General features: G+C 37.7%; 1 protein-coding gene across 5 annotated transcripts in view; it reads left to right on the top strand.

Moving 5' to 3' along the window:
- LOC114936466 (uncharacterized) overlaps positions 1-15,825 on the top strand; it is a 283,336-nt gene that overhangs the window by 133,568 nt on the left and 133,943 nt on the right. The gene's annotated exons all lie outside the window — the stretch shown is intronic.

Consider the following 15,825-nt stretch of genomic DNA (forward strand, 5'->3'; position numbering starts at 1 on the left):
GTATTTTATATAAGTAATAAAACGAGGTATAACACATTGAATATAAATCCATTTTTTAGGAATTATAATAGACGTTTTAATTTTTATTGAAATTTAATTTTCAATTTTTTCCGAATCGAATTTATTTATTTTTCTTTTTATCGAGATATGTTGCAAGACGCCTAAACAGATTTCTTCCCCGACTATTTCTGAATTGTGCGGCGACACTATAATAAATAATTGGCTTATACGACGTATAAATTTCTACTCGTTGGGTCAGGATTTATTATAACGGAGGTCGCCTCTCTCGTATTTTTAGGATCGCATTTAAGTCCTGCGTTTTCGAAGAGCATTCGCTTCTGGATCTGAGTAGATTAGTCGCGGTATCCGAACCCGTGTGTGCTCTAATGCAGAATTATTTCGACGGATTACAGCAATCCTTGCTTTATGTGATTACATTCGGGACTTCTGGGGACATCGACAAAACGATTTACTCACGTGGACTATAAATGCTCTTGACGATGAAATCCGTAAAACCGCAATTGAAACGTTTGACTAATCTAAAGCTTATAATCGATTAACAATATTTCCACATCTTTGATATCTTTCATATTTTTCACATCTTTAATCTTTAAATTACCACATTTGTTTAAATGTATTTCAAAACCTAATTGTCAGCGAGATATTATATTTACTCCAATCTCAAATTGGTCCAAGGTTTAACGAGAGAATTGAATAAAAATGATTATATATACGAAAATAAATAGACTGCAATAAACCGGAAGCAGCCATGAATTTCGGAATTATACCTTTGCCACTGCGTACAATCGAGCTTTCTGATTTTATCTGTTCTTACGAACAGAGAGTCTAGCAATTGAGAGTTCAAATTCAGAAACGCCTGGAATCAAACGGTTATTGCTTCCTTCTAAGCGCAGGTGACTATTCGAGCCGGATCGTTTCTCGAGCGCGGAAAGCAAGAAGCCGAATCGTTTATGTCGATGCTTAAACTCGCAATCTTTCCCCATCCGGTTCTTCGAAGCTTCAAAACTTTTAGACCTTCCTTGTAGTTGCCAGTTTCCATTCAATTGGAGCATTCATACTCCTCCTTCGAAGTAATTCTACTTCGTCGGTTCTTTTTACGGACGCCGACAGAATTTAAGTTTGAGAAATTTCGCGAGAGACACGCGAGTCCTTCTTATATTCAAAAATCGAAAAACGCAGCGACTAGATGTCTTTCGGTAATCAGAGATTATATAATATTTCGAATTTAAAGATATAAAATGACAAATACTTTGTATCAAATTTCTACATATTTTTATATTCGATTTTTCAGTTTAAAGATCCATCGACAAATCTCAGAGTCACTGAAGAAAGTGAATGACACGATCGTTAAGAAAATATGTCTTCTGATACTATGATTTTTGTCGAAATTTTCTGAAATTTAAAAATTTTCGATCGATCATTCAAACTTAAAATTGAATGCAAAATGGCAATTTCCTATACTTATTGGAAAAGAAATTTAACCTCGCTATATTAACTCGAGGAATATGCGCAGCTCGAAGAATTTCACGATGAAATCCGATATTAAACTCCTATTTAGATCATACTTATCGATTCGTTTTGAGAGTTTACAATACTCAATTGCAATTTTACCGTACCAATTTTCGTTCTTTACGACACGAGTTTCGCGAGAAAACACGCTCTCCTCCTAAATTATATAATGTAGCCTCCAAACTTTGTAGCTCCAGAGTAACATAAAAAAAATTTCAAACCAATATATCGCACACATCATTTATTGATTTTCCGACTTTTCGAAAAAAGAAAAACAACCTTATCGAAAGTTCCTACCGTCAAAGTGAAGCGCGCATACAAATAACTTTCGATGCAAAATACGAAATACGGACATCGAAAGGGTCGGAATTTTTTTTTCTTTCTAAATCGGGGTATCGAGAGAGGGATCCGTCTTTGCGGAAAGGTGATCCACAGACGATCGAGAACGTTAACTTCCGGACGATTTGTCAGAGGCGCAGCCCGGTCCGATTCTCGCCCGCACGTTGCCATAAATCCTGGATTTTCATAAGTTTTTCTCTCCCTTCTCTCGAATTGGAGGTCCTTTACCCTCCCCATTCGTATCGTATCCCACGAGCGCTTTCGCCAAAATCGATCCGCGATATATCCTTCCTTTGCCTTTCTTCTTTCGTTCTTACTAATGCCGCGGAATCGCGGCTCTCGGGAAAAGAAAGACGGTGCGGAGAGATTTATCGAAGTTGCGGCTTGTTACGGGGGCTTTAGACTTCCGGCAGCAAGAGGTGGAGAACGGTGCTGCGCGAGCTGTAGAGAGTCGAGCTCTGCCGAGAGAAGAAGAGAGGTGCTAGCGATTGATTAAGAGGGTCGTTTGTGCCAAGGAAATGCTACTTGAAACGGCACCGCTATCCGAGCCCATTCTCGGGCACGCCCGTTCCGCGCCCTGACTCCTTCTTCCTTTCGTAACACCGCACTCTCGCTGCGGGAAATGTTACGGGGAATCACTTCTAGACAATAAAGAGAAGATGGCAGACTTTTTCAAAGTCGAAATACCTTTATTCTCATTATTACGAAAATTAAGGCATTTTATGACACAATTAGTTCATTTTTTTTTCATTATTATGGAGGCTTGAAAAAGGAGCAATTGTTATTTAATTTATCCAATAAAATTTATATATATACTATATATCGGAATTATGTATCACAAATATTTGCATCACGCATTAGCGCTAATTATCTTTCGAATGAATCACGGGTCTTCTGTTCTTGACTGTTGGATAACACAAGATTTGACAATACGAAAATTAGGACATTTTATGACACTTACAATTAGTTCATTTTTTTTTATTATTATGGGGGCTTGAAAAATGAGCAATTGTTATTTAATTTATCCAATAAAATTTATATATACATTATATATCGGAATTATATATCACAAATATTTGCATCACGCATTAGCGCTAATTATCTTTCGAATGAATCACGGGTCTCTTGACTGTTGGATAACACAAGATTTGACAAATAGCGACAATATCCTTGTAAATCAATGCGGGTCAAAGGGCTGATACCATTCCAACCATTCAATATCGATTATATTGGGAACCTTACTCAAAGTACCGTTCAGTACTTAAGCGCGACAGTCTGACAGTGTAATAGGGTTTCCACAGTAGTGCGACAGTATCAATAATCAGACACATTGAAATTAATCCAGGCCGTTTACTGACGATAATCGTAATACGGAAACAAACTATTCAATCATCTTGGAGTATATTGACACATTTGTATATTATATAACGGATCGATATCATTTGCATTTATATTAATATTTTAAGCACTGATATTAAAAATAGAATAGTGCACGAGACAAAATGTGATATCGAAAGGAGTTGCAAAATTTACAACGTTGTGCTTTATTCAGAGTATAATTATAATTTTTATATTTATAAATGTTAGTACATACATTGTTATTCACATTATTATTTGTCAGGGTATAAATTAAATCGTTAAGGGGAATCGCGCTAAGAAATCATACAAATATTTGGCTTGAACTGTGTTCAATATGTATGTCGTACAAAATTATAAATTTCCAGAAAAATAATAACGTTTTTCTTGTGAACGAAAACAATAACACAGGCAGCTTTATTTGAAGCTACTGCAGTTTCTTTATTTATCTAGCATACAAGAAATCTGCACCGTTTGAAAAATACCATAAGATTTTATTTCCGAAATACACTTTCAAAATGTTACTTGTATTTTTATTTATTTATTGTTTGAAGATAAAAATTAAGAAAGTCTTAGAGAATAAAATATATTGCATTAATAAAATTAATAAAATTAATTGCAAAATAGCTAAAGTAGCGAGAAGTTTGAAACATTCTATTCTATATTATATATTTTTAATATCAAGATATTGATATCTTTTATTTAGCATTCGTTTGTACAAATAATATAATTGAGCCAGAAATGCTAAATACTTGATGGACGGGTATCTCGAGGAGTCGCAAAACAGTAGAATCGTAGAATCGAGCGTTATTGCGGTACAAGGATAAGAACGCGTGTAATAGCTACGGTAATATCGTAAACCGGAAAAGAATGAAACTAGGCGCAATAAAGGAGCTGAGAACTCTCAGTGCAGGCAGGAGGAAGGGACGATAAGTCTGAAATATGCCAGCGTTTTATTCGCGCCGTACGAATATCCGGCGTGAAGAAAGGCAACGGGGACAAACGCGAAGAGTGCTCCGGAAGAGGAAAAGAAAGAAAGGAGGGAGAGAGAGAGAGAGAGAGACAGTGGATTTTGCATTGGAAAAAAATGTCTGTGCGAAGTACACACAGCTTTTACACAGCAGACGGGGCTGTGCAACAATTCCGCGGTAGCCGCATAAATAGAGATGAGAGAAAGAGGAGGAGAAAAAAACCGGCAAAGGCCGAGATAGACAGAGAGAAAGAGTGAGAAAAATGGGGAAAGGTATGTACGCGCGCTTATGGAACTCGGAGGTGGAAAACTTTACAAGAGAGAGAGAGAGAGAGAGAGACGAGAGAGATGAGAGAGAAAGAGATGGAGGGAGCAATTCTCGTTATAACTTTGGACCCCCGCGGAAACTTAAACTGCTGCGAGCCGAACATGCAGAACTTTCGGTCGTTTTCCTACCCGGGACAATCGAGGGCATCCGCTCTCTTTCCGCGCTGTCGTTATCGTCGTCATCCTTTCAGGAGAGACTGCTACTTTTAATATGATCGAGAGAAACGCCTCACATATATATATATATATATATATATAAGTCGCGTTTTTCTGTAAACTCTTCTGTAAACTTTTTGTAAATTGTAACTTTCGGCATAAATATACGCGTGCGTGGTTCACTCTAGCCGTGTAATTCAAACTTTATTCTATAAATCCAAAGACGAGTGCGAGCAGAGCTTGAATCTAAGGAATTGAGTGAATGATTGACAAATTGGCGATTTACGTTTTTTAAAGTTGCACTCGATTTTTTTTTTTATATTAATCTCTTTATTTTAAATGTAAAAACAGGAACGATTAAAAATATAAAGTTGCGGAATATAATCTACAAGAATTTTGTCTAAAATTTCTTTATACGATGACATATGCTAATAAAATATTACTATTGGCCATACATTGAAGAAGTTTTTTCTCATATTTTCAGATTTTTACTCCGTTAAACTTACGTAGATCTTGTATTCGCGAAAATGCTGATTCCGCTTTAAAAACTGATGGTTCAAATTTTTTCGTGTTCACAAAATTTGCCGTCTTTGCAACATCTAAAAACTTCGCGCTTGCTTCCCTTAGGTCTTCCCTTTTCCCACCCTTCCTCAAAGCGACGTTATGAACTTCGAAACTCCTTTCGATATCACGTTCTGTCCCAGCAACCTGCGATCTACAACGTCCATGGAGAATTCGTTTAGCAGGCACGTTGCTTGCTCGCGTGCAATTCCATTCCTCACGAAATTGCGTCACGTGTTCCGTAGAGTGTTATTCGTCGATTCTTCCGTTTACCGCGATTGACTGGACAAATCGTGCGGTACTGATTGTCCAACACTCGTTCAATCTCGACTCAAATGACTTTGCCACTCGAAAATCCTGCTATTGTCAAAATTTGCTGTCTATCTAATTGTACATGTAATTTTTCATATTTTATTTTTCGATTAATAATTCATCATAGATTATTTACGTGATTATTTTCTATAATTCTATATATTTCTTTCTTCTTTATGCAATTTGTTCATTTCTTCTACAAATCATATTTTATACAATATAATGGTTTGTTATCCTGAATATGATAAATTCAATAAATTGGGAAACCTTAATAATATTGGAAATTTATATGAAATTTCTGGCCAAAATTAATATACAAGTTTATATACAAATATACAATATAAAATTACCGCTAAACAAGCAATACATACACACATGTATATATCTATATATCAGATATAAATATATATATATATATATATCGGGAATATATTTATCAAAGATGGAGCTGTTGTATACTTGCACGTCAGTCTCAGTGCATTCAAGTCACGTCACTGCGCTTGTAGGTTTGGCGTTTGCAACGGAATAAGTGTGAATAACCCAGTCGCAATGATTTATGATATGCGATGAATATTTATTGATAAATGATCCCGCGCGCTCGCGCCGGATCTATTTGATATTTTGCCGTGACGAGAACGCCGGATCGCGGAATGGCAGCTGGGCGTTTTAGGGCGGAATGCGGCGCATAGTAAAATTGTTGTGATATCCGGCTCTACGTGCGGATCCCCGTCGCGTCGCGGTCGCGCGGACGAAACTACGTAAATTATGAACGCTGTTTGACTCCACGCCAGCTACACCCCATAACCGGCAACTGCCACGACCCCAACTTTGCACGTGCCCGGTATACGTGTGGAGGCGTGTACAAATACGCGGACGCCCGCTAGAGAAGCACACGTGCGCGGAACTGTAACCAGGCGGAATAAATTTTCGCAGCGTCATACACGCCGCTCCGAGCATGACTAGCTAGGAAGTGACATTGTTCCTTCGTGACAGACGCAGTGATAATTATATCAACTTGAATTTTTTATTCAAGAGTTGGCTCAAATATATAAATGTATATCGTAATGACAAATCGGTTGTAATATTTCTGCATCGAGTGAATGGTGTTGTATATATTTCACGTAGAATATTGAATTGAATTTTTTTTCGATATTCACGCCCTTCTAAATATCGAGAACAAACATCCGACGGACATAAAATCTCCAAAGTACGTTTCGTTAATCTCGTTTCGCGCGCGAGAAATTTGCGACGCTCGTCTCTCGTTCGAGAATTCCGTATATTTTCCGTATACACCGTCGGTACGAAGTCGAAATACAACAAAAGCAAGCGTGGCGGCCGAGAAATAACAAGGATGATACGACGAGTTAGGTAAACCAAATGTTTACCCGCGATACGGCTACATCCAGTGGTGCCGAACGAGCGAATGAACGCGGACGAATCGATTTTGCCCACACCGCGTTCGAAAATAATAAAAGGACCAACGGAGCTTGCAATTTATACTCGGTGGGGAATGTCTCACGAAGTATCCCCCAGACCGGGGAGAGAGTGTGTTTCCAACCGAGAGATAAAGGCGCTGCGGCCGACGAACAAACCACCCGTATACATCCAGGGTGTGCGCTTTTTTAACGCCGATCGCGCGATCGCTAACTAAAAAGGGATCAAAGGGCAGAGAGCGTAGCCTCGACGTATCAGACTTGTATTTTTGCCGCCGCGATTACTTTTTACAACGGCGCTTTTCACCGAGGCTCGACGTTCCGTTTCGACCACGTTATCGGAGGTTTCCGAAAAAAACTTTATTCTGCTAATTTTTTTTTTTTATATATAATATATGTCGTAAATAAGAGGAGTAATTATTATATATTGCTTATCGATATATCGCGGAATATTCTAAATAAAATGTTTGAGAGAAAAATTGATAGCACGTGCTCTGTATATAAATGAATATAATACAAAAATGTTCTCATTTGTGAAACCGTTTGATCAGTATTCCTTTATAAATCTCTTTATCTGTCTCACGCAGAGTACATATATTTGGAATATTTAGGTCATATTTTAATATGCTAATCTATAGAGCATCGCGTTGATTTTGCCACCGTAAAGGCGGATCATCGAAATTCGTGCTAGACCAACGTAACGGCGGATTATTACGTTTTTCCTCATTAGAAGAAAGCGCGATGCTGGCGAGAGAAAAGCCAGGAGAAGGTTTGACGCTTCAACGTAAAGGACAGCCGGCGGTAGAAAATTAGTCTGCAAAATTTCTCCCGGAATTTACATCGTAAATTAAAGTTTGTACGCAAATAAATCTGCATCCCACCCTCCCTCCCTTTTCCTATCTTCCCTTTTCGCCACCCCGCATCCGACTCGCCGAAACGAATTCTTCTCTCTTTCGAATTTCGGTCCCGAGATTAATCCGAAAATAACGAGCTGCGCGCAAAAAAAGATTCCCCTCGTTGCACGTCAACCGTAACATCCATCATTCGTTCAAAGACGCATCGACGTGTACACGACACACTGTGCTCGTAATCATGTCCGAATTTCTTTACATCACACACACACAGACACATACATTTGCGTAGACTTTTATTTACATTGCTTTCTATGTCCATTTTGTTCTAGTTATTTATATTGTTATTTTTTATTCATATTTTTTTATGCATTGCCATGTCATTTTTTTTTATAATACAGCTACACTTTCTGAATAGTAACAAATGCGAATAATTAAAATATCCATTGTTAAATATCTGTACAACGAAATATAAGAACATAGGCAAAGATAAAATTCAATAATAGATATATCTATAGATCATTCCATTTGAAATATTATTGCCTGAAGAAATCGCGGATCTGTTACTTCTTTTATATAATTTTCTAATCCCTTTCCCTCTTATCTTTATTCTCTTCCATAAAATAATTCACGATTGGAGCCGTAATTTGCGCCAAAAAATTGACGGCCGACTTATCGATATTCGAGCGCGTAATCTTCAAACAGATCCATTTTCTGATCTGCAAAATCTAGCTATCGGCCAGGTTACGGGTTGTCAGTATTAGCGGCAGCAGCGCCGAGTCAATATTGATACGGGCGCGCGATGAAACCGGAGACTCCTATCCGTTTGTGCATGCTGGATATTGAATTCTGTCGTTCCGATCGAATCTTCCAGGGTCGCGGTTACGGCAACTCGTCGCTCGAGCAATTCGAATCGGCAGTTTATCGCCCCTGGAACGGTCGTTAAGTGCACACTCCGCAGGGAATGGCGGCGATCTCGCGATTATCGGATCGATTTGCGTCAAGTCCCTTGATGGCTGTCGCGGAAATTCTCCAGAGCTCACGGTGACGGCAGAGGTCGTCGTAGTAATCATACATTAATTACGTACAATCCATGATCTGCTTAAGCATGTGACGATGATCGATAACGCGCGTGACGATAGTCATTCGAAGCGACCTTAACTACGTTTACATTTGCTGACACACTTCCCGTCATTTTACGTTAGGTATCGGCAAACAACAATTGACAGTTTCATTCTAATTGTAAGAATCAATTCGATCGGCGTTAAACTGACGTTTAATCACACATTTTAATTTATTAAACGAATGGAGCTTTTAATATAATCTTTTTATAGTCTTTACAATATTCTCGTATTCATTATATCAAGTCGATTTTGAAATTTTAATTTAAAATTGATTCGATCAAAGTTGTGCGCCAATTGTCATTCTGTTATGTTTCGGCAAACGACAAATGGCAGTTTAATTTTAATTATAAGAATCAATTCGATAGGCGTTAAACTGACATGTAGTCACACATTTTAATATATGGAGCGAATTTATGAAACGAATGGAGCTTTTGATATAATTTTTGATAGTCTTTACGATATCCTCGTATTTATTACATCAAGTCGATTTTGAAATTTTAGTTGAAGATTGGATTCGATCGAAAGTTGTCTTAACCAATTGTCATTCTACAAACGAATCGATCCTTTTTCACTCTACATTCATCTCTCTCTTTTGCAGCTGAAAGATCTGAACACAAATTTCCATAAAGTCATAATTTTTTTAACAACCTGACTATCGCATTTACCATAGCGAGCGCCAACGAGTAATCTTTCGATTCCTCGTCCTTTTATCTCGAATTTTTCTCGCGGTCGCATGCTCCGCTGTGTTACGGTAGCGAAATTTGATTGCCGTCGTTACAGTTCACACATGCACTTTGCGTATACATGAATATTCCGCGCGCTGTTAACAACGGTATTCCACGCTCCGCTGCATCCTGGGACGTTACAAAAGAACGGAAACCACCTCCACTATATCGATCGTCGTGAATAGTATTCGGCAGAAGCCTCTACTTTGCCGAATAAGTCTAAGTAATAGGTAGCATAATCGCTATTTCGCTAGTACGACTCGACGGCGAACATTTATGCAAAACTTATACGGACAGATATAAAGCCTCTGAAATAGACGGAACGGAAAAGAGAGAGATTATATCGAAATCGAAATATCATAGGTAATTCTAGAGAACCATGTGCGGTTGAAAATTTTCTATATAATTTCTACTCTCTTTCCTGTCAAAAATATCTTTATAACATTTATATACGTCTTTCGATTTTATCGTCAATTCTACAACTATTTAAAGTCGCAAATAATTTAATTATCAATTTATGTTATTAGCTAATATATAGTATAAATAAATATCGCATCGGGCAAAATACCGAGATATTCCATTGCGGATTGTTGGAGAAATGAACAATTAACTGCAGCAATTGTTGAACGACTGGAGCTCTCTGGACAACCATTTAGCAGCTAGCCCCGAGAATAAGTTAGGAATCCCGTTTCGTCTAATTTGGACTTCCGATAAAGAGTATCGTCGGTGCGGTTTAAATTTGAATTAACTCGCGACCAAGAGATTCGCGGACAAAGCTACCGTGCGGTATTAAGCCATTAAACCGTAACGAGAGTTGATTAAGTGTGCCGAGGTTGCAGACGACCGAGAGATCGGACGCAAAAAAAAAAAAAAAAAAAAAAAAAGAAAAAAAGGTGGTAACGCGCGCACGAGATCTGGGAGGTAACGGGAAAGGAGAGCCGAAAGGGTACCGCCGAGCTTTTCCCGTACCATGTCGGCCTAATGAAAATTTACGGATCCTCCATCGGCGCGATAAAGTCCACCGCGTCATTACCATTGCCTCGCGGCTCGTTACGGCGTTTATTTAGCCGCGACTCTTTTCCCGAGACCGAAAAGAACGGCGCGCGTTCGTGTACCGAACGTTTAAACTCGGATTTAATCTAATGAGAGTTTACGATGACAGGGAAATAGAGTTCCCGCTTAGAGATCGCGCGATAGATCGGAGCTATTACGTTGGCGATTCGATATGACGAACACGAACGTGTGTAATATAAGCGTGAACTGTCTAATTAATTTTGTCGCAGAAGAGAAATTAATTGGAAGATTAATGTTTGCAGTTCTTGGAATATTTCAAAGAGATTGTACGATTAAAAAATATCTCAAGCGAGAGCGAAAGATCGCTATTGTAGGATTTAACTTCTCCTTTTTCGTCACAATTTTTCCTCGTTCGACAATTATGGAAATTCCGACTGTGGTTAACAATACTCAAAGACGAATCAAAGAACGACAATGTACATATGTGTCAGAATTGCAAAAGAACCGGGTGGGGTGCCTTTGATATTTTCGAGAGGATTATCCTAAGTACATGTCCACGGACGCGTTTCCATACAGGATACGATATATTCGAGCGATATATATATATATATATATATGTATATGTATAGATATATTTGGAAGCGTTAGAGGGACGCGGTGGAAGGAGGATCAACGATAAATCCGGCTCGCTGAATAAATATTCCGAATCGAGACTCGGTCGAGCGTGCGGAATCTGCGCGCGCGTTCGCGGAATTATTTTCACGCGCGCCAAACCGGACTTTAATTTGCGATAGTGACTGCCACAAGCTCAAAGGGATGCCGACGCTCTCCCTCCCCCCTCTCTCTTCTACACGACCTGCTCGATTTAATTAATGTTCGTTGCATAGCCGGACGCGGGACGCGCGAGCCACGCTATATAGCGAGACACGCTCATCCTTTCGCATGGATGATGATTACGGAAAAGACCCTCGAGAACGTGCGTGTGAATATATGTGTGTGTGTGTGAATCTACATAAATATAACTACAATTACGCGCGAACGAAAATTGCATTTTTATAATAACATAATACGTCATTTAATAAATGAGATGTCTCGTTATCTTTCTGCGATTATTTAACTTTCGGGCATACGTTGTGCTTCGTTTTATTCAAAAATTCCAGTCGCATTAAATCGTCATTTTTCAGAATTAAATATAACTATACTATAAGTTTATAATTTACTATAATTTTAATACATTATTTTTTTTTGTTGGAAAGGAGAGAAATAATATTGATAATTGAGAACTGTCATCTTCAATTATTTTGGCAAACTGCATCTGAAAAGCATTTTTTACACTGAAAGAAATACATTAGCCGCTATATAATTTTATATTGTCCTATGTAAATCTGTATATTAGATCTATATTTAAGTCTATAAGTAAACTTTACCAGCAAATGCAAAATAAATCTGATAAATAATATTAAATTTTATTTATCAGAGATTTTTATTTGAAATTAGATTTTTTAGCATTTGTTGGAATTTCTAATTGTGTATATTATTTTTTAAACATTTTTATCGATATATTTCTAACTATTATTATTACATAGAAATTGATCTCACGAAACTTATACGAATGGGTTATAAATTTTCGAAATTTGATTTCATTTAAATACGTTTGCCAGAATCGAGATCGCATTTTTACGGATTTAGAATGGCAAAAGTAGATATCTTTTTTACACGATCGAGGCATTCATACCGCGAAACGCTTTAGGCAAATGACTAGGTTATCTCGATAGATAAACCGGGTGTGTAGATGGAGGGATATGGGACAATTCCGGCTATTTGAGAATTTAAATATCCTCGAATTCGGTTACCCATTTACATTCCTCTCGCGTCGCATTATATATCGCCTTCTATCTTACATCCCACCTCGTTAAATGGTCTCGTTTATGATACTTCAGTTACATTTGGCATGCATACGGCCATTTCTAAGCAGCACTTTCTATAAACTATTCTCCGGGGTCATTTCATTACATAGCTGTTAAATGTACCTGTTATGGCTTCCGCTTTACACGCTACCGAAGTATTCGGGAATGTACCATTACGAGATAAGAAGATCAATGAAAAAATAAAAGTTTATACAATTTTTAATTTAATAAATTATTTTTCAGAGACAATCTGAAATTTTAAAGTAAAATATATTATATATTTAATAATTTCTTATATTAATGTCTGTGAGAGAGAACTTTGAATTTCAAAATTAAAATTTAGAGAATTACCACATATCTTAATAATTTTGTGATAACTCTGTTTACGAAGGATTTTTCTGTTGTGGTGAAAGATTAATAATTAACATGTTGTGAACACACATATGTTAAAAATAAATAACTGGCTTTTGAAAAGAGTAAAAATATTTTGCGAGCAAATATACTCTTTAAAATAAATAAATAATTTCTACCGCTAAACGGTAGAAATATTATCTATTATTTAGAATGCCATCTAATATTTATAATAGTTTTTGGTCAGTTTTTTTGCCAGTAAAATTTGCTGTAGACTTTGCAAACAAAAAAAGAGAAAGTTTATAAAAAAAAGGAAGAAATAAAAGAACCACTTCAACGGATGCTTCGAACGAGCCGTAGCAAGCGAGGTTGACACAGACGGAATTTTTAACGAAACTTCCTTCACTCTCGAAAGAGAGCCACTTGTAAACAGCCCGATGTGGCTTAACGTGTGTACTGATCCACTTGAGAGGATATAAGTTCCACTTAATTTCTCTTCAACGTCTTGAACGCGACGAAAGAGCGTAGTGAAAATATTTTTCTTCTCTTCGTGCATCTTATAAACTTTCCCCACCTGCTCGTAATACAAAGTGCATTATCAAGCAGCATTATCGTGTGAATTTCAATTTACATTTTTATATGTGCATAATTATTACATATATTTTTAACGAATCTTAGATTGCGACGTTACATTTGGTGAATATTCTTCATCTTATAATTTAGAATAAACAATTCGCATGTATTAATATCCGTTTGAAGAGTTTTTAATTTACACATCGATGAAGAGCATGAAACAAAATTGTTCCTAAAACTCACTCTCATTAATCGCCTGCGAATGAACACATTCGCGAGCAATTTCGGAGAGTAGGAAGATCCACTTTTCTCCGGATTCTATAGGGATTTTGTGCGACTGGCAACTGTTTAAGGGGATAAGGAAGCGCTATCGAAAAAAAGAAAGAGAAGGAGCGAGTAAGGGAAAGAGAGACAAGAAAATAAAACGCCTGTAGGGGGAGAAAGAGAGCCCGGACTCATTTAAATGTACGATACCCTTCGTCTCTTATCACATTATGGTAAATACAGGGTGCACTCTTCTTTCTCTGTCGGCTCTGCGAGTGTAGAAGGGAACGGACCGAAGAGGGAGAACGACTGCACCGCTGATTGCAAATTGACTTCGCTACCGAAATAATACTGGCGGGCACACGTGTTACTTGCAATTCTTATTGCGCGAAGTTCGTTACGGATTTCCTTCGCTTCTATCTTTCTTTGGGCAAACACACGCACGCATCGCTACGTGTTTCATCCACTATCTGCATTCATGCATGTGTGCGGCTAACGGGGCTGCGGGATATCCCGCACGATTTACTTCCCAATTTGCTGATTTAGTGAGAGCTCTATCATTTCGTTGTGCGCCACTCGTTTCCATGATCTCTCTTTTCTCTCTCTCTCTCTCTCTCGCTCTTTATTGAGAGAGAAATACGAGTTGCTCGGTAAAATTGCTTCATCAACGATCTCGTGTGCGCGTGCGTTTAATTATCAAAATGTCATTTGCGCACCCCGGGATATGAAGAATATTGCATGTATGTAGTATTCGTTAGCGATCGATGCTATCATTCAACACCTTCGACTAACTTTTATATATGATCGCAGCTCTTTGAAAAATTCAATTTGAATATCATTTTGAGAGCTCAATTAATGAATTTTAAATATATATATCAATATGCATATATATATTACGACCGCGTAAATATTAAACTTTGCGAAACTTTTGTAAATTGAATTTTTTTTTTTCGAATAATATCCTTTTTAAAAGAAAACAATTTTTAATATTTAATCGATATGTATCACACTTTGACTTTTATTAAAACTAAAAAATTTCGAAGTGTAGAATAATTGGTGCGAACTTTCGATAAATTGCAAACGTTCAAATCGAAAAAGATACCAAGTGTCTCACACGCATTTTTGACATAACAGAAACCAATAAGACGGATGAAATGACCGATAGCTATATCAACACGCTAACTTTGCGGAGAAACATCGCCGCATTGTCCATTTCGAGGCGTGTCCGGCGCTCGTTCCGAATCTGAATACGTTTCACGGTCGCTCGAGCTCGAAAATTGGCTCCATGAGTCCTGCGAAATTCAACGGCGCGTAGGTGTCGGAGAACATTAAAAGGCGCTTTCAGCCCCTGAGCGCGGCGCGAACTAACGAGCTACCCCTTCGCGGGGCGGAAGGGTGTCCGGGGTGGAGGCTGGCGTCGCGCAGCCTCGGAAATTGTGTCGCTGCATCGATGCGAAAATGTTTAATCGACAATCACGGCTCGATTGTCGTCCGTCCTACGTAACCGCCTTAATTGCGGCGCGTTAATTATAACGGTATGATTATTGGACCGTGAACGTGATTACCGGAGCGCGTGTCTGCGATGATTAACTCGTCTTTGTGAGGGTGAGCCGAATTGAAATTACCTTGGGTTCAAAATTCTACGACATTAGACTCAGCGAAGATGTTAACTATTTTTCTTTTTTTGTGTAATTTATTTTTTTTTGTTTCTAAAAATATTTTTTAACATTAATAAATAAATATAAAGTTTTTTTAATGATTGGCATTTAATTTTTAACATGTTGTTCCATATATTTAAAGAAAATTCGAATGCTTTCTGTCAAAAATATAATATAAAGAAATATTTAATATTATACGAGAAATATAATACTATTCATTGAACACATAAATAAATTTACAATAATAATTTTTTTTTAGACGAACGCTTGAGAAGCGCATTCTCTCGCTTTAACAGAAGGCCGTGCACTCCCCTTGTTAATTAAGCGCGAACATATCATCTCACGTGACGAGAAGCGTCGCAAAGACAAAGATC

Source organism: Nylanderia fulva, unplaced genomic scaffold (genome assembly GCF_048542155.1).
Source record: "Nylanderia fulva isolate GAGA-0341 unplaced genomic scaffold, ASM4854215v1 Scaffold40, whole genome shotgun sequence".
In the NCBI taxonomy this organism is placed as follows: Eukaryota; Metazoa; Arthropoda; class Insecta; order Hymenoptera; family Formicidae; genus Nylanderia; species Nylanderia fulva.